The sequence below is a fragment of the Balaenoptera ricei genome, chromosome 11 (assembly GCF_028023285.1).
Source record: "Balaenoptera ricei isolate mBalRic1 chromosome 11, mBalRic1.hap2, whole genome shotgun sequence".
NCBI lineage: Eukaryota > Metazoa > Chordata > Mammalia > Artiodactyla > Balaenopteridae > Balaenoptera > Balaenoptera ricei.
The window spans coordinates 20599499-20620293 of record NC_082649.1 but is presented as its reverse complement, the minus strand read 5'-3'; the positions used below and the strand labels follow the sequence as shown (position 1 = coordinate 20620293).

The window sequence follows — 20795 nt, the reverse complement described above, 5'->3', positions numbered from 1 at the left end:
TTCTTCTGAAAACACTTGTAAAATGTGCTACCATCTTAATATTTGTGTAAATATTAAGAAATACTTAGGAAAGATTATCTTTTTCTTTTCAAAAGGTTTTCACTATAAGGCACATAATATTAAACTCTAGAAGCCATTAGATTATGTAATATTTCCCTTTTAATCATTATTTGCCTTTTACCTTGTATTGCCTGAATGAAGCAGGTGAGTAGTGTAGTTATAACAGAATTGATCGAAACTACTGGATTTAATAAATAACATATTTGTATGCAGAAAAGGTATTATTAACTTTATTTAATGAGAAAAATGGCATATTATATGTAAACTATGGATCCTATACTGTTATAGGCAAAAAAAATTGTGAGGCACTTAGATTAACAGTGAAGGAGAAAAGTACTGAGATTTCCTTTTTTTTTTTTAACATCTTTATTGGAGTATAACTGCTTTACAATGGTGTGTTCATTTCTGCTTTATAACAAAGTGAATGAGCTATACATATACATATATCCCCATATCTCCTCCCTCTTGCGTCTCTCTCCCATCGTCCCTACCCACCCCTCTAGGTGGTCACAAAGCACCGAGCTGATCTCCCTGTGCTATGCGGCTGCTTCCCACTAGCTAGCTATTTTACATTTGGTAGTGTATATATGTCCATGCCACTCTCTCACTTCGTCCCAGCTTACCCTTCTCCCTCCCCATGTCCTCAGGTCCATTCTCTACATCTGTGTCTTTATTCCTGTCCTGCCCCTAGGTTCTTCAGAACCTTTTTTTTTTTTTTAGATTCCATATATATGTGTTAGCATACGGTATATGTTTTTCTCTTTCTGACTTACTTCACTGTGTATGACAGACTCTAGGTCCATCCACCTCACTACAAATAACTCAATTTCGTTTCTTTTTTTTTTTTTAATTAATTAATTAATTAATTTATTTATGGCTGTGTTGGGTCTTCGTTGCTGTGCAAGGGCTTTCTCCAGTTGCGGCAAGCGGGGGCCACTCTTCATCGTGGTGCGCGAGCCTCTCACCATCGCAGCCTCTCTTGTTGCGGAGCACAGTCTCCAGACGCGCAGGCTCAGTAATTGTGGCTCACGGGCCCAGCCGCTCCACGGCATGTGGGATCTTCCTTGAGCGGGGTTCGAACCCATGTCCCCTGCGTTGGCAGGCAGATTCTTAACCACTGCGCCACCAGGGAAGCCCAGCATTTCATTTTTTTGCTGCTACTGAAATGGAATTTCTAAAATTTATTTCAAATTATTTGCTACTTTTAATAGGTTCCTTTTTACATGTTGACCTTGTATCTTACAATTTTGCTAAATTCGTTTATTCTAGAAGTTGTTTTGCAGATTACTTAGGATTTTCTATATTGATGACCATATCATCTGCAAATAGAAACAGTTTTATCTGTTCTTTCCCAATCTTCATGATTTTATTTTTCTTACTTTATTGCACTAATGTCTCCAATACAATGTTGATTAGATGCGTTCAGAGTGGACAATCTTGCCTTATTTGTTATCTAATGGGGAAAACATTTAATATTTCGCCACTAAGCATGATGTTAACTGTAGGTATTTTGCAGATGCCCTTTATCAGATTGAGGAAGGTCTTCACTAATCCTAATTTGCTGAGATTTCACCATAAATAATGTTAAATTTTGTCAAATGCTTTTTCTGCACCTATTAATATGATCATATGATTTTTCTCCTTTATTCCGTTAATACAGTGAATTACGTTGTTTGATTTTCAAATTTTAAACTAACCTCACATTCCTAGGTTAAATTCCAGTTGGTTATGATGTATTATCTTTCTTTTATATACTGCTGGATTTGACTTGCTAATATGCTAAGAATGTTTTTCATTCATTTTCTAACAACTTGATATTAAAACCCAAAGCAGTGTATGCTTATTGGGGAAAAAAAGACCCTCAACCAATATAAAAGCATGTGAAGTAAAAAATGAAAGAACTTCTCCCCTCCCACCCACCCTCTTGCAAGAGGCAATCATAATTAACAATTTGGTGTGTATCCTTTCCCACTTTTTTCTGTGCATGTACAAATATATTACATACAGTGTAAATTCTGCTCTTTCACTTAACACTTCCTCATAACATTAACTGTTCTCTTAAAACATGGTTGTTTTGTTATTTAAATTGTAATATTACATAGCATTGACTCTAATTTATTTATCTATTGATATTTTCCTATTGTGGGACATATAGGTTACCTATCTTACTTTATAATGGAAATGAGACAAAATGGTATTGACGTTCGTTCAGGTTTTTCTGTAAGATGTTACGGAAAGTCCCAAACAAACTTTATGGCCAGCACAATAATAATGACGTATGATAGGATTGTAACAGAGATGTACACCAGCTGCTGAAAAAACTTCCCAGGTAAAATGGCTGGGCTTGACCTGAGTTCTAATGGGTGAGTGAGTGCTGAGTTTCTTCATTAAGAAAGGAGGGGATGGGAATTCCCTGGTGGTCTAGTGGTTAGGACTCTGTGCTTTCACTGCTGTGACCCAGGTTCAATCCCCGGTTGGGGAATTAAGAGAAAGAGAGGGAGAGAGGAAGATAAGGAAAGAAAGAAGAAAGAAAGGTAGAAAGACAAGAAAGGGAGGGAGGAAAGGAGGGGAGAAGGAAGGAAGAAAGAGGAAAAGAAAGAAGGAAAACAACATCAGTGTCAAGCCCAGGAGTTGGCTGACATAGACTGTATCCATTTTTCCATCCCAGTGGTGAAACACTTGGAAAAAATAATCTCTTCCCAATATAGTTCATTCTTTTCTTGCAAAACTTTTCTCATTATTTGACTTTTATTATTTTTAGCTGATGAAAAGCCAGCAACTCACTGAAAACTTTCCCATGAGGTAATGGGAGGAACCACTGAACCACATTCCAAATTTCTTATTGTAAGTTGATTACATGTAAAAGTTATTTTCCTCCTCTGCTTTCCCTGTGGATAATGAAGAACATCTACAGATGTTTGTTTTGGAATGGCTCCAACTCCTCTTGTAGATTCTATCATGGTTTGTCTTCTAAACTCTCACTAAACACGGGGGATTTTGGGCAGGGGATTTTTGCCTCATTTGACCGCTTTCTTTTGAATGGCCTACAACAGACTCTTTCCACTTAAGTCTGGCTTTAAAAAATTTACCTAAATTCTCCTTCTTTAGCATGCCACTGTCTTCCTACTGAATGGTATTTAAAAGACTTTGAAGATCTGTATTATTTATTTCCTGCTAGTCTTCTAGTATTATTGGTGTGAACAACAGGAAATTTACTCCTGGATTATTCTAGTTATTGTAGTGCCCCTTGAATTTTTTCAGGTGAAACCAATCCTTGTATTAGTTCCCTATAGCGAGGTGTGTTTCTTTTCTGTGCATTATTTTTCACATTTGAAAAATGGATATAAACTTGCCATGTTTCTTCCCAAGGGAAGAATTGATAATCAAATGAAATAATACAGGTAAAAATAATTTAAATGTTCAAAGGTGGTAGAGGTCCTATATCAGTAAGTGCTCATTATCAATAATAGAGCTACCATTAAGCTGAGTTCCTGATGCAACCCAGGCCGGGTGCCAAGTGCTTTATTGACATTATCTCATTTTCATTCTCACAACTCCCTTATTCACATTTTACAGATGAGGAGGTTAAGTAACTCACCTGATGGCAACACAGAGGCAGAATTCAGATCTGTCTTAACCTATTGTCTGTGCTCTTAGATATCGTACTGCATACCTCTCAATAATATTTATTGAATGTGCAGTATCCAGTGCGATGATGTCACTTGGATGGTCTCCAAATAACAGAAGGTCTATGATGGCTTAGGTGGTCCCCCCTGCCAACTGTTAGTTTAGTCAGAGCTAGCAATAATAATTAAAAAATAACTTGTTTGTGTAGTAACCCTTACTGTATAGACATTTCTACCACTTCGTTTAATCCTATCAACACTGCATTAACCACAGCAGATATTAACCTCACTTTATTCAGAGAGGCTGGTAGTCCAAGATCTCACAATGTCAGATCTTTTCTTAAGTGGGTTTTGTGTCTGTTAGTATCCAGTTGATCAGCAGTCAGATGTACTTCTTACATATATAACTATCTCTCAGATCAGAATTCTTCAAGTGGGCCTTTGTTTATTGATCATGGTAAGTCTCCCACACTCAGGGTTTTCATCCATGGGGGCTGTGTGAACTTTCTATGGTTGCTGTAACAAATTACCACAAATTTAGTGACTTAAAACAATACAAACTTACTATCTTACAGTTTTGTAGGTTAGAAGTCCAACATGGGGCTCCCTGGAATAAAATCCAGGTGTTAGCAAGGCTGTGTTCCTTTCTTGAGGCTCCAGAGGAGAATCTGTTTTCTTGCTTTTTCTAGCTTCTGAGGCTGCCCACATTCCTTGGCTCATGGCCCCTTACTCTTTTATCAAAGCCAGCCACAGCTGATCAAGTTCACCTCACATCCCATCACTCCGGACTCCCCTTTTGCCTCCCTCTTCCACTTTTATGGACCCTTGTAATTCCATTGGACTCACCTGGACAATCTAGGATAATTGCTCTATCTTAAGGTCAGCTGACCTTAATTTCATCTGCAACTTTAGTTCCCCTTTGCCATAGAACCTAATTTATTCATAGTTCCCATGGATTAGAATGTAGATATCTTTGAGGCCATTATTCTGGCTACCACAGGGGCTCATTTATGTTTTTTAAAAAAAATATTTCTTTCTTTCTTTGTTTGGCTGCGCCGGGTCTTAGTTGCAGCATGCAGAATCTTTGCTGTGGCATGCGGGATCTTTTAGTTGCGGCATGTGGGATCTAGTTCCCTGACCAGGGAGTGAACCCGGGCCGCCTGCATTGGGAGCGCAGTCTTAGCCACTAGACCACCAGGGAAGTCCCATCATTTATATTTAAAATGAATGCTCATCTGTGTTTAAGACTGATGAGCGTAGGTGGTTGGTGTGAATTTCCACAGTGGCCTGTAGATCTATTTCCACCATGGGAAAGGGGAGAGTTGACTCTTGACTTTTAGGTAAGTGGGCTGGGCCTGCTCACACACAAACTGCTCATTAGGGAGAGGCAGGCACCTGAGCTAGCCGCACCCATTGGTGGCCAAAGTAAGGTTGTTTATACTTTGCAGAGGCATTCTAGAATAATTGTGCTTGGCCACAGCTGCTGTTCCTTTTTGTTTTCTCTCTGTTGGTTGAAAAAGTCCTGAGATAATTCGGGCTTTCCTCCACTGACACTATAGCTCCCCCACTTCCTTTTCAAAGTGACATTTAATGGCTCCCCTTTGTATACATAACACATTCCAACAAGGTTTTTCATAATATTCCCCTGCCCTCTTTTCAAACCTCAATAGGTTGTTTCCAGCTTCAATGAGATACCACATATCAAATACCTAGTATGAGGTAGATATATCAGTCGGAGAATTTAGTTGCAAACCTACTTTAGTTAGTGTAAGTAGTAAAGAAATTTGTTAAAGCATATGAGAATGTCTAGGAGGTTCAGAGAGTCAGGCATGAAGGTTAAGGAGCCAGGAACAATGCCCAGATTATAATGCTGAACACTTCAGAGCCTGGACACAGGCCTGGACAGAAGATGCAACTATTGGGCTTCTGGCCAGTTCTGCCTCTGTAGGCTGAATGCCTCCACACCACCATTGCCAGAAACAATCCTCCTGGCACTGTTTTCATATTCAATTTTCAAAGAAATAATAATGTCCACATTATTGGGTTAAAAAAAAAATCATCTTTTTGTTTTGACTGAGCAGCATTCATTCTCTCTTCCTATCAGGACAGCCAATTTCAGACACTTCCCCCTACCATGTGTAGTCTCTTTTTTAAAAAAAATACATATTTATTTGTTGGCTGTGTCGGGTCTTAGTTGGGGCGCACAAGCTCCTCTCTCGTGGCATGCGGGCTTAGTTCCCCACGAGGGATCGAATTGATGTCCCCTGCATTGCAAGCCCGATTCTTAACCACTGGACCACCAGGGAAGTCTCCCATGTGTAGTCTTGATGGGAGAGTAAATCCAGTGGGCTGCCTCTCACTTCCTCTCATGATGTTGGCAAGACAAGCTCTCTTTTGAGATTCTGACAAATGGTTTACCCCAGACATCCTGGACCAGACCGTTCCTGCCGGGAAACTGATCCATTAGCTCCTACTTTCTTGCTCCTGGAGCTACCCAATGTCCTGCCAGCTTCCAGGGTGGGTTCTCTTAGCTTGCTTATTGATTTTCAGAGCTTATCCATTTCCTCACAATAACTCATTTGCTGATGGTAGGCAGCATTGGGTTTTCCCATTAGTAAGCAAAAATTCTCATTCTTGTATTCCAAATATTGGCCAATTAAGGGTTCTTGGAGAAAGAGGCTGTTGCCTGGAAATAGGAATAGAGAGAGAGTATGGGAAATAGAGCAAAGATGGGGCTTGCAGGAGCAAAATTTAGCAGGAAGTTAGAAGTGGAAGGAGATGGAGACAGAGGAAGAAAGGCCAATTTTTTCACATCCATTCCCTGCCCCAGTAACAGCCATATCCACCTCTCGCCTTAACTAGCTTCCTACCAAGGCCTGTACTTCAGATCCTACCCCTCCCATTCAAAGGCTTCAAACTGTCCAGGGCCTATCTGCAACTTCCCAGGCACTTCCCACGCATGTGCTTCCCCACCCATCAACCAAAGGCCTCATATCTCTCAACCAATCTGTCATTCCACCCCCCACTCTGTCCCCGCAGAGCCCTTGGACCTGCCTCACCCATGTTTGTCTGTATTAGACAATTACTTTAGGTTGAAATGCTCAGGTGAGGATGACCTGAAGTAGGCAATTAAGACTTGCATCTTTTCACAGAAGTGCTCCCTTAAAAATAGAGGCTAAGCCTGTAAAGTGGTTCCTTTTTTTCTAACATCTTTATTGGAGTATAATTGCTTTACAATGGTGTGTTAGTTTCTGCTGTATAACAAAGTGAACCAGCTGTACATATACATATATCCCCATATCTCTTCCCTCTTGCGTCTCCCTCTCTCCCACCCTCCCTATCCCACCCCTCTAGGTGGTCACAAAGCACCAAGCTGATCTCCCTGTGCTATGCGGCTGCTTCCCACTAGCTATCTATTTTACATTTGGTAGTGTATATATGTCCATGCCACTCTCTCACTTTGTCCCAGCTTACCCTTCCCCCTCCCCGTATCCTCAAGTCCATTCTCTAGTAGGTCTGCGTCTTTATTCCCGTCTTGCCCCTAGGTTCTTCATGACCATTTTTTTTTTTTTTTTTTTAGATTCCATATATATGTGTTAGCATATGGTATTTGTTTTTCTCTTTCTGACTTACTTCACTGTGTATGACAGACTCTAGGTCCATCCACCTCACTACAAATAACTCAATTTCGTTTCTTTTTATGGCTGAGTAATATTCCATTGTATATATGTGCCACATCTTCTTTATCCACTCATCTGTCGATGGACACTTAGGTTGCTTCCATGCCCTGGCTATTGTAAATAGAGCTGCAATGAACATTTTGGTACATGACTCTTTTTGAATTATAGTTTTCTCAGCGTATATGCCCAGTAGTGGGATTGCTGAGTCGTATGGTAGTTCTATTTTTAGTTTTTTAAGGAACCTCCATACTGTTCTCCATAGTGGCTGTATCAGTTTACATTCAAAGTGGTTGCTTTTTAAACAAACATACGTGAACTCAAACATCCAAGCAAATGTTAAACCTATTAAAATCATGACCTCAGAGCCTACTGAGTTATCCTAATTATGCGACCATATCTCCTCATATTTCTGAAATGCATTTTTGGTAATTTCTTTCAGCATCTAAAGCCTGATTTTTCTCATCCAAAGTATATATTCTGAGTGTCTAGCATGCTACAAACTTTGGGTCAGGGACCAGTGAAGGAGAGGTTATGGCTGTAAAACTCTTAACCTCAGAAAGGACACAGATACATAAGCAATTATAAGAAGCAAGAGATCCAGATAATCATTCTTAAGCAAGTGTTTTTAGGACTGCATACAGTTTGCAGAAAATTCTTTATAACATCCAAAAAATATGAGCAAATTGACGTCTTTTAAGAGTGGTCATACCTCTAGCACCTAGATTGTGGTTTCCAGACACTATTTCCAACAAAAGAAGCCAAAGCTTTTAGGAGAAATAGCTGATTTGAAATCTGGAGCAGGAAATCTACATGATGGACATAGAATACCTTATCATATAAGTGACAAGGAGCTATTAAATACTATTGGGATCATCTCAAAATGACTCACAGAAGTCAATTTGAAAAGATTCCCACTGGCCAAGCTGGAATGATTTGAGCATTAATAAGATTAATAACTGGAGTGGATTCAAGGTCGTCAAATGTGTTAAACTCAATGCATTCAAAATGATGCTAAAAAGAAATTGGAGGATTGGGGACAAAATCATGCATTTATCCTCCCTTTCTTTTACAAACTGTACAAGTGGGTAACTAGTCAATAAAGGGAAATTTATCTTACAAAAGGATTATAGTTAATGTATGAAAAAGTATTGATAGAATTTCTCCATCTTTCAAGCCCCTAATTAGATAATCACAGTACTGAACATCAATGGTTGGAGACATCACAAAAAGACAGAGCCTGACTTCTCTGGAGGTGAAAAACTTTAATCAGTTAATATAGGGCAACATTTCTCAAAGCATGTTGTGCTAAATTCTGTCTCTATTAGATATTCTGCCAAGAATTATTTTAATCTTAAATAAGTTTGGGGAATGTGGAACACAGTATCCTTTCTTTCTTAATGTGCATGATTCATAATGCACATTAATATATTAAGTTCCTGAAAAAACAATGACATCATGGGCATCCTGATAGAAGAAACAAAGCCTTACCTGTGCAACTCATGAAAGAAATTGAACTTGAATCTAATCAAGCCTCTAGAGTCAACTAAAGGAAATATGTAAGAAAGCAGAGGGACATGTTAAATTATACCACAGGGATGTAATCTGCAAGATCCATATGGTGTAAAACTCTGAGGGCTAAAAAACTTGGTTTATTCTACAAATAAGTTGTAAGGGGAAAAGAGATGGAAGGGAGTCTACTAATGAAAAGAGACTTAAAAGATATATCAACCAATCATGATATGGAAAGCTTGTTTAGATCCTGAATTTTTTTTTAATGCTAAAAAACTCCATTTAATGACAGTTATGAGACAGTTGGAAATTTGAACACTCAATATTTAATAATATTGAGGAATATTTTAGACGTAATGTTGGCATATAGTTTTTTTAAAAATAAATTTATTCAGTTATTTATTTTATCTCTGGCTGCATTGGGTCCTTGTTGCTGTGCGCAGGCTTTCTCTAGTTGCAGTGAGTGGGGGCTTCTCTTGGTTGTGGTGCGCGGGCTTCTCATTGCGGTGGCTTCTCTTGTTGCAAAGCACGGGCTCTAGGCCCGTGGGCTTCAGTAGTTGAGGCATGCGGGCTCTAGAGCACAGGCTCAGTAGTTGTGGTGCAAGGGCTTAGTTGCTCCGCGGCATGTGGGATCTTCTGGACCAGGGATCAAACCCGTGTCCCCTGCACTGGCAGGTGGATTCTTAACCACTGTGCCACAAGGGAAGCCCCAGCATACAGTTTTGTTTTACAAGTGTTATTTCTTTTAGAGATTCATATGTAAACACATATGGATATAAGGGATTTTTTTTTTTTAAGAATAAATTATTTAATTTTGGCTGCGTTGTGTCTTCGTTGCTGTGCACAGGCTTTCTCTAGTTGAGGCGAGCGGGGGCTACTCTTCATTGCGGTGCGTGGGCTTCTCATTGCGGTGGCTTCTCTTGTTGTGGAGCACGGGCTCTAGGCGTGCCGACTTCAGTAGTTGTGGCACGTGGGCTCAGTAGTTATGGCACACGGGCTTAGTTGCTCCGCGGCATGTGGGATCTTCTTGGACCAGGGAACGAACCTGTGTCTCCTGCATTGGCAGGCGGATTCTTAACCACCGCGCCACCAGGGAAGTCCCAAGGGATTTGTTTTAAAAAAATACTGGATAGAGGGAAGTGGATGGGAGTTTGGATGGGACCATGGGTTGGCTGTGGGTTGCTGGTTGTTGGACTGGGTAATGGGTACGTGAGAGGTCATATTATTCTGTCTACTTTGTGTGTGTTTTAGATTGTCTGGAGTAGAAAATTTTTAAAAAGAGTGGTCATAATTTTTAAGTGGCCATTTAGTGTCAAATCGGACAAGGGAAGAGAGTAGATCAAGGCAAGTCTGTTTTTCATAATGTTTAGAAAGATAAATACCAAACTGTCATTGTTGGCTGTTCTATAAAGCTTTAAGAAAAGATTTTTTCCCCATTGTGTCTAATAACTTAGCTCAGGTGATCACAAATATCCAATTCCTTAAAATAACGAAAGCATTTTTACAACAAGTGTCACTGAAATGAAAGAGTATCACATGTTTTGACATGTAAATTTCTGATGCATTATTTAAGTCTTGTGATTATTTAGTTCTGAGTCATACATAAAATCAAATAGATCTTATTGATGAAGCATAAACTGATTTTGGAAAATGAGTGTAGAGCCAAGGGAAATCACGCCAAGGACTAGAGCCAGAGACTCCCCACCCCCTCGGAGGCTGTATATTTATTTAGCCAAATGGCCAGACACAGCAGGGACTGGGGACACCGTGTAGCAAATTGAAACAAAAAATGTGCTGCTGTTGCTCACTCTTTCCTGAGTGCCCGTGACATTCAGTTTTTGTTCATAGAAGCCAAGGTAGAAAGCACACAATATAATTTGTGATAACTTTATATAAGGGTCTCTCTTTGTTTTTGTGATCTGTGTCTTCAAGTATGTTATCTCAGCCAGGAGGTCATTTATTCATTCAATTTACCCGTGGTGGGAGGCAATATAGTATGATGGTAAATGCTTTTGTTTCTATTTGCCACAATCCACATAGCAGGCATTTAAAGGGCACCTACTGGGTGTGCAGCAAGGTGTGATAGAGATAATGAGGGCCATAACAACCATTCTTTCAATAACTATTTGTGGTGTGCTTACTAGGAGCCACGTGTTATTGTAAGTCCTGTGGATAGAGGTGAACAAAGCAAAATTCCTTCTCATATGGAGCTTATGAACTAGTGGGACAGAGATATAATCATACACAAATATATAATATAATGTCAAATACTGATACTGACTGTGAAGAAAAACAAAGCAGGGTATGTAGATAGTTATGGGACTGCTACTGATGATCACGTATTAAAAGGCTACTGTGTGGCAAATGCAGTCGTAGAAGCTTTGAATCCATAAGCTCACTAACTCCACAACCTCTGTGGAGTAGGCATGGTAGAGTATTTCACTGTTGCAGATGTGGAAACTGAGGCTTAAAGAGGTGAAGGTCATTTAGCAAGTAAAGTGGAAGCCGCAGATTAGAACCTCCTCTCCCCTCCCCAACTCCCCTCCTGTCCCTTCCCATCCCTCCCCCCTCTCTCCCAATTCCAAACCTTGGGATCTTAACCATTATGATGGAGGCACAGTAGAGAGATGGAAGGTCATGTTAAGATGGAAGAAATGACCTCTCTCTTTTACCAGTGGCCATGTTGTGTGCTCTCTCTGAGTCTCACTTTTCTCATCTATAATCGTACCCACTACATAGAGTAGTTTTTAGAATTACATGGTAAAATATGTGTAAATCAGTAAGAACACACCTGGCTTATCAGAAGTCCTCAGTACATGTTAGATTCTCAAATGTAATTGATGGGCAGGTGATGAGGGGGTTGATAAACACTGGGAACTTGCAGTGGTTTCTCAGGGGTGCAGGTGGCACCTGATTACACAGGCCATGGGCATATACAGATCAGGAGACTCCTGGGTGTTTGGGGAAAAACTGGGAGGACATTAAAGGCCAAAGTCATCCACTTCACATTTGCCTCAGACAGGCCCTGGATGCCAGTATAACATGTGAAGGAAGTGTAGCACCTAGGTATTTAACAAAACTGTTTTGTAAAAATCAACAGCAGGGGGTGTTGCGGGCCGCTTTTTTAATTTATAAGGACCATCTCAACTTGCTGTTTTGATAGTGGTTCCCCAAACTGGCTGGAAACCAAAATAACCTGGGGAACTTCTTGAAAATACAAACTCAAATGTTCCAAGGTAAAATATTTCTATGGTGGGGAAATTTTGAGGACCACTAGTGTAAAGGGAACAAAAGCATTTGTTCATTGCTTCATCCCCAAAGCCTAGAGCAGTGCCTGGTATGTAGGAGAGAATCAATTAGGATTTGCTGAGTGAAATTTCTGTATTCTCACCGCCTTCCCATCTTTCCTTCCCCAAACACATAGGGCATTTTCCCCCTCTGTGAAATACTCTCTGAGATGCTGAGTATTCAATTTAGAGTCTTCTCAGTGGTAGGCCCTATGTAGAGGAAAAAGAAGAGAGATTTAAGGGGCATGGGTCAGGACTTTCTTGCTCCAAACTTCCTCTCTGTGTCTGCCAGAGAACTAGCAATTTCTACCACTGCAGCTTTTCTTGGGTTAAGATGATGTGTCTCCAGGCAACTTCAATTACTAGACAAAATACGTTATATCAAGAGAGGGAGGTTGTTGGAAAGGGAAGGTGGAGAGTGCCAGGGGTAAAAACACCTTATTCATAGTATATCACACATTAGGACAGATAGCAGAACTGATGGGAAGTAGCAGTAAGGAAAAGCCTCAAGGCTTGGGGATAGCAGGCTAGGAGGAGCACCCCGGAAGCTGGCTGGGATGGGGGTGGGGAGAGTTGATGGGGCGGGGAGGGAGGGCAGTGGTGGTAATGGTGGTGAGCATTTGAAGAGTACAGAGAGGTTCACACTTAAAAGAAACTTTTCCTAAGTAACACTTTGTCTATGGAGTAGGGTGGGTGGTGGGGGAGGGGGTCAGGAGACATTAACAGCTCCAAGTGCTTGGTACACAGTTGACTGTGACCTGTTGAAATGCATTGCTAAGAGTTAGCAGTTCAATCCCACGAACATTTTTGGATATCTTCTAAGTGCTAAGGTTTGGGATACAGAGATTGTCCTGTATGCTGCCTTCAAGACTCCGCACTTCCACTGCAGGGGGTGCAGTTTCGATCCCTGGTCGGGGAACTAAGATCCTGCATGCCGGGTGGTGTGGCCAAACAAACACACAAACAAACAAACAAAAAAGCCCCACATGACTTGTCAGATTCACAGATTCACACCATACCCAGGGCTCTGTTATTGTTTCCTGAAATCATTTCAGTTGTTCTTTCCCTGGCCTTAGCCCTTTCTCACACACACACGCCCATGGGTACTCAGCTGAACACCTGAGGGGCCCTCTGCAGACCTCAAAGTTCTCTCTTGGTGCAGAACTCTTGTCTTTTGTGTTCTGCCCCACAAACCCTAACTGCCCCAAACTCTCCAGACCCTCAGGTGTTTCCTCAACTCAGGGAGACTTTTGGAAAGGTGTCCCTTTCCTTCTCTGTGACCTGAAAATTCTCTGAACAATAAGCTGGGGCAATCATTTGGCTTACCTTATCTGTTTGTTTCTTGGAGGTCACCATTCTTTGTTGTCTGATTTGTTTTGAGAATTGTTCCTTTATATATTTTATCTTTTTTTTTTTTTTTGGTTGTTTCAAACAAGAGGGTAAATATGGTTCTTATTTACTTCATCTTCAAGAAGTGGAAATGTATGAGTCATTCTTGATGCTTTTTTTTCCTACTAGTTTTGGTTTTAATTTACATTTCTCTGATGACTTGTGATGTTGGGCACTGTTTCATGTGCTTATTGGCCCTTGGTTTATCTTTTTTGTTGAAATGTCTGTTCAAATCTTTTGCCTTTTTTTTTTTTTTAATTGGGTTCCTTATCTTTTTATTCTTGAGTTGTAGGGATTCTTGAGTTGTATATCATGGACATGAGTTTTTCATCAGATATGTGTTTTACAAACATTTTCTCCCAGTCTGTAGCTTGCCTATGTCTTTTGTTATGCAGAAGTTTAAAAATTTTTGATGAAGTCTAATTTGTTAATTTCTTTTTATATAGGGTTATGCTTTCTGTACCATTTCTAAGAAATCTTTGTGTGCCTCCAAGTCCTGAAGTTATTTTCTGTGCTTTCTTCTAAAAGCTTCATAGTTTAGTGTTTAAGTTTAGGTCTATGTTTTATCTCACATTAATTTTTGTATATGGTATGAGGTAGGGATAAAGGTTAATTTTTTTCCTCCATATGAGCACTCAGCTGTTCCAGTACCATTTGTTAAAAAGTAACAAATGGTTTGTATTGTATTCCATCTACCTAAGTTTTCAATCCTTTACTAGTACCACAGTCTTGATTCTGGAGCTATATAATAAGTTTTGAAGTCAGGTAGTATAAGTCCTCCAACTTTATTCTTCTTTTTCAAGATTGTTTTGGCTATTTAGGTTGTTTGTATTTCCATATATATCTTAGAATAAACTTGTAAATTTCTACCAAAAAAACTTAGATTATGATTAGAAATGCATTGAATCTATTGCATCGACAGATCAGTTTGGAGAATTGCTATTTTAACAACTGAGTCTTCCTACCCTTGATATTTTAGTGTTACTACTTATGCAGGGTTTAAATTTATATATTATATAATTAAGTTTTAATGGAATACTGGATTTAATATTGTTCTAGGATTTTATCCATTGCATCTATATATTTATATTTATTGGTACAAAAATTTTTATATTATGTTATCTTTTTAATGTCTGCAACATCTATAGTATATCCTCTTCTTTCTTCCCTATAATGGTGATTTATGTCTTCTTCCTTTTTTTTTCTTGACCAATAATATTACTAGATATTTTTCATTTTTGTTTTGACCTTTTCAAAGAACTAATTTTTGAATTGATTATTATATATATATATATATATATATATATATATATATATATATATCTTTATTGGAGTATAATTGCTTTACAACGTTGTGTTAGTTTCTGTTGTACAACAAAGTGAGTCAGCTATAAGTATACATATATCCCCATATCCCCTCCCTCTGGAGCTTCCCTCCCATCCTCCCTATCCCACCCCTCTAGGGGGTCACAAAGCATCGAGCTGATCTCCCTGTGCTATGCAGCAGCTTCCCACTAGCCATCCATTTTACGTATGGTAGTGTATATATGTCCATGCCACTCTCTCACTTCGTCTCAGCTTGAATAGTTTATTTTGAATAGGTTATCTCCATCGTATGTTAATTTTCTATTTTATTAAATACTGCTCTGTATTTTCTTTCTCTTTTTTTCTCTGTTTACTTTGCAGTTCTTTTTCTAACTTCTTGGAATTAATATTTAGCTCATTAAATTTCAGAGTTTCTTTTCTAGTGTCAGCATTTACCTCTAAATATTGCTTCAGTGAGTCCCCCAGGTTTGTTATGTATATTTTCATTAATACCTAGTTCTAAATAATTTCTCATCTATTATGATTTATTTATGACCAATATATCACATAAATATCTGTTTCTTAATTTCCAACAGTAAATTTTATTAGTTATTGTTTTGGTTTTGATTCTGAGCTTAGTTGCATTATAATGTATGCAATATTGTATCTCTATATGAAATTATCTCTTTGAAATTAGTTGAGATTCAACCTGTGTATGATCAGCTATGGTAACAGGATAACTGTTACATATATGCAGGAAAATATTGTATATTCTGTAGTTGTTGAGTGGTATGTTTTATATGATATATGTTATATATATCATATAGAGGCAATATATAAAATTATATATTATAAATATATAGCATATCATATATGTTATATATCATATAGAGGCATTATATATGAACAAAGGCATTGCATATGATATTATATATATACTATTTAACGTATCATACAATGTTATATATGATATTGAGGCAGTATATATGTTACATATGATACAGAGAATGTATATATATATATATATATATATATATATATATATATATATATATATATATATTTGGTTGGTTCAAACAAGAGGGTAAATCTGGTCCCTATTACTCCATCTTGGCCAGAAGTGGAAATACATGAGTCATTCTTGATACTTTTGTTCCTATTCATTTTTGGTTTTAATTTACATTTCTCTGATAACTAATGATGCTGAGTACTTTTCCATGTGCTCATCCGCCATGTGTGTGTGTGTATATATATATATATATATATATATCTCCATTATGTCAAGTTTATTAATTGTGTTATTCAAACCCTCTTCATCCTTACTAATTTTTTCCCCTTGACGTATCCCAACATGTATTTGTGCCTTTGGGGGGCTAACAGTTTTCTGATGATGGCTCCAGTGAGTCTGGAAACTGCACAGATACCATCATTAGGATAAAATTCTTCCTGAAGTCACTCCCTGAGCTAAGTTACTGCTTCCTCTTGAGGGAAAAGAAACACCACGTGGGATCGGCCACGAGAGTCCTCGTGGAGGGAGAGTGGGGGGCAGGGAGCCTCGGTGCGGGGCTCATGGAGCCGAGCGCCCGCCCTGCGCGCAGGGGCGCAGGAGGCACTGGCGAGGTTTCGCCTCGGCGGAGGGTGCTGGGCGGGTTCCCAGATGTCCTTGAGCCATCAATAGTCTGTGACGCGGCGGGGAGGAGCCTTTCCCGATGTAACGGGACGGGGAGGAACCGTTCCCTAGTTCCCTGTCCTGACGCCTGGGCCGCGCCCAGGAGGTACCTCCTGACCCCACGCGGTTCCCAGCCAGGCACCTCTGGTGGAGCCTATTTTATGTTCCCTTGACTGGTGCCTCTCCCTCCCGCCCCTCCGTGTGCAGCCATACTCCTGCAGTGCCTGCTTCTCCGGGGGTGCATCCGATCAGGCCACTCGCCTCCTGACCACCCTTCCTTAGTTCCCACAGGTGAGAAGGCCTCACTCGCTGCTGGCGAGCCGCGCCCTCCACGCCACGAGCTTCCTGCTGCGCTTGCGCACTCCTAATTGCTAAAATACATTTTTAATCGGCTTATGCTATCAGTTACTGAGGAAGCATTTACAAATCTACTATGATTTTGAACTTGCTTTTTACTCCTTATAGTTTGTTAATATATCTTGAGGCTGTTATGAGTCCATGCAAATTTAAAATTATCAAGGTTTCTGGTGAACTGAACCTTTTATCTTTATGAAATGCCTATCTCTGGCAATGTTTATTGCTTGAAATATTCTTTCTCTATTGTCAGTGTGGCTCTGTCAGTGTTCCCTTGGTTAGAATTTGCCTTATACCTCTTTTATACATACGTGATATGTGTATAAGTATGGAAACAGACATATTTCAGGCCGCAGTTCATAGAATTGAATTCATGATAATTTTATGGACTTTTTATGCTGTTGTTTTGGCTTATGGTACTTTGGCTGTTTAGTTATTTTGTACTACAAGATCCTCGATGCTTTAAAATTTTACCTGCAGAAATCGTCTTCATTTGGATTAGAGGTGAAGTCCTCCAGAGAGGGTCTTCATTTGCTTCTTCCAGGTTTATGGGAACTAATAGTCTAGGGTCACTGAAAATCAAATCTTTCTCCATTTCTCCCAGGCAGTGTGAATTCAGGCTGAAACCATTCATGAAGGCCAAGTTCTGTTTTTTGTTTTTGTTCCTTCTAAACTGATGGTTTAACCCACCCAGATGCCGACTTTTGATGAGAAGATCTGTTAGATTCCTCAGGTTGGGCAGGCTCTGGGCGGTGTCTCTGGAGTCCTTTGAGGCTATGACTTCAAAACTCAGTCTTCGTTTCCCCTTTCCCCCTTGTTTGGTAAATAGCTGGCTATAGTGCTCCCTCAATATCCCTACAGATTTCTGTGTCTTCACTTAACCCTTGATTTGAGAAGTCCTAACTTCTTCTGTGACAGCTTATTGACTCTTTTAAGATGTTTGTCTGTTTTTTGTTGTTTTCAACAAGAGGATCCATTCAAGTATTTAGCTCACCACCTTACTGGAAACAGAATCTAAATTTGGTAGATGGCACATCAAACCCTATTAGGTGGCTGACTTATGCTTTTTCCCCTGTCAAGTAATTTTATATCTCAGTACACTATAAATGAGAAAATTTGTTTTCTTTAACTGAATTCCATAAAGAGAAGTTGGAAGGGTGAAAGGCCTTAGTATGTGATAACTGTTTTAGTAACATTTTTAGCATGGGCCAGTTTAAAAAGAGGACACCACAAAGTTTTGAAGAGGATACCACAGACCATTTACATCTGTCCATTAGAAACTGCCTGGGAAACTCGACTTTTTTTATTTTTAGCTTTTACTTCCCTTTAGATTATATTTCTTTTCTAGTAGCCTTCTTTCAAAAGTAGAACCACACAAACACATGGTGGTGAGTTGATTGGTTCCCCCAGCCTCCAAAAATGTGTCTAGTCAGAACCTCTGAATATGACTTTATTTGGGAAAAGGGTTTTTGTAGATACAATTAAGTTAAGAATTTTAAGATGAGATCATCCTGGATTATCCAGTTAGACCTGACCTAAATGGCAAGTGTCTTTATAAGAACAGAAAAACACACAGACAGGAAGAGGAGAAACATAGATAAGAAGGTGATTTAAAGATGGAGGCAGAGACTGAAGTGACGATCTATGAGCCAGGGACCGTCAAGGATTGCCAGCACCGAAGCTAAAAGAGAGGCATGGACGTAAAGGCAGGGTCCTTTACAACCCCCAGAAGGAACCAACCCTGCTGACATCTTGATTTCGGACTTCTGGCCTCTAGAACTGTGAGAGGATACATTTCTGTTATTCTAAGCCACCCAGTTTGTCATCCTTCGTTATGGCAGTCCTAGGAAACTCAGAACCAAGTCTGTAGACTCTCTCTGCTCCAATAATTTTGAAAAGCCTGCAATCTAGTTTCCCTTCAAGCATGATTAAGGAATGACAATCAGGTGAGGGAACTAACATGTAACATCTCTGGGGGCCCCTCCCAACTTCAAGAGTTTCCTGGTTGTGAGGTTTAAATGTAGTGCATGCTTAAAGCTTTATACAAGTATAAAGCCTTTCCTGACTATTACTGTCACTTTTTTTTTTTTTTAACACGCTAGCCTTCAAACGTGGCACTTGCCCTCAGCCTCCTCTTCATCTTCATCTATGGCAGTGTTTTTAATGTTTGACCCTTCCTCCTGCCCCTTCATGCTTCTCCCCTCCTCTTACATAAACATTGAAATAAGGCTCCCTGAAACTTCCCAGAGTGACTCTGAACTTGGCAGAGAAGTCGTTTTTATCCAGTGAAGACCAACCACAAAATAGCTCCTGGAATTTGTACAGCAAATTATAGCTTAGAACCTAATTTTGCATATCTCGTTTATCATCATGGCAGCTCTTTGAGGGAGGTATTATCATGACCATTTTATTAATAAGAACAGTTTTTCTCCAGGTAGAATCAAAGAACTGGATCTGGAAGGAACCTTGGTACTGCTGGCCTGACCATTTCATTCACTGATGAAACAGTTCTTGAGTAACTATCATGTACTAGATTGAAAGAGTTTCTGGAAATTCAAATGTAATCAGTATGTTCCAGGCCTCATCTGCTGGTGAGCAAATATATATCACTCCCAGCAATAGTGTAGCAATTTTGTAGCATTAGTAAAGTGGATATTAATTTTAAAGCAAAGTAATTGTAAGTAGAATTTTTGGCACACTCCAAATCAAAAAATATAAATGAACAATATATGTTGTAGAGCCCTATTTATGTTGGTATCTATAAATCTACTTCATTTCTAACTGCTATATCCACAGAAGGTTGTGCCGTAATTTATTTGCTCATTCCTCTATTGGTATTTTCAATATTTTGTTGCAACAGACATCTTTTTGTACAAGTGCTAAAGTACTTCTTAAAAAAAAGCAAACTTATACTAGAAGTAGAACTGCTGAATCAGAGGATACTCACATTTAAAATTTGCTAGATACTGTCAAATTTCCCCCTAAAGTTACCAATTTATACTCCTATGAGCATTATGAACATACACCTTTCCCAATGTGCTCACCAACACTGAATAATATTCATCTTTAAAATTGTGTCAAACTGAAGGGTGAAAGATAACTCAATCTTGTTTTAATTGATGGCAGGAGGGCAGAGGAGAAGGTTAGGGGAGGTTTTCACTTTCTTCTCTCTATAGCTGTTGGGAGACAAATCTGGATGGCCTGAGTACCTATCTCCTTCTACCAGGCTGAGCTGGCCGGAGGCAGTCTGTAAAGGGGCAGCAAGGCTTTTGGCTGATGCTAGCATTCTGGATATACAGAGGCCCTTCAGGATAGTTCCAGGGCCTTCTATATGCAGACTTTGACCTTCACTATAGACCCAGGCCCTCAATATGCATTCTCCCTACTCTTCTTGCTGGACCTAAAAATCCTGTTATTCATTTCCCAGGACCTGGAGAACCTAAGTATTCCATAGGCCAACCTACCTTTACAACAACATAAATGTGTAACGTGGCAACATCTTTGGTGTGAGATCATGTCCTTTCTCTTGTGAGAAACGGCTGCACGTTGGCCATGGTGGGTACAGATTATCTCTGCCTGGCCCAGGCTATGGGGAAATGAGAGTCGGGGGGTTCCATGTGCTCTGTTTCTTCTGTGCAAGTTTTCTCTAACAGACCCTATAACTGTACTGTGTGGAGCTACTGCTGTGTCTCTGTGGCCCTCTAGCCTGACAAGACCAGTAATGTTTTCCTTTTATACTAATAGAAACTTAATTTAAGTATCACGTGAGTACTTTTTCCCCCAGTGTTTATTATGCTCACAGAGCCTGTGGGTCAGGCATTCTCAGTCAGGGCACCGCCGCAGGGACAGCTTGTTTCTGCTACGTGCTGTCTGGAGTCTCAGCTGGAAGACTCGAGGGGCTGGGGATGGAGTCATC

The 20795-nt window shown here is 39.7% G+C and overlaps 1 protein-coding gene across 12 annotated transcripts in view; it reads left to right on the top strand.

Annotated features, from left to right (window-relative positions):
• The window catches only part of LOC132374406 (cytidine monophosphate-N-acetylneuraminic acid hydroxylase), a 269930-nt gene that overhangs the window by 153247 nt on the left and 95888 nt on the right, over nucleotides 1-20795 (top strand). For 2 of the 12 annotated variants that reach the window (XM_059938060.1, XM_059938053.1), the window contains exon 3: nucleotides 2822-2904. The exons of the other annotated variants lie outside the window; for them this stretch is intronic. The gene's annotated coding sequence lies outside the window, so the exon portion shown is untranslated. The remainder of the gene's footprint in view (nucleotides 1-2821; nucleotides 2905-20795) is intronic. 12 annotated transcript variants of the gene reach the window in all.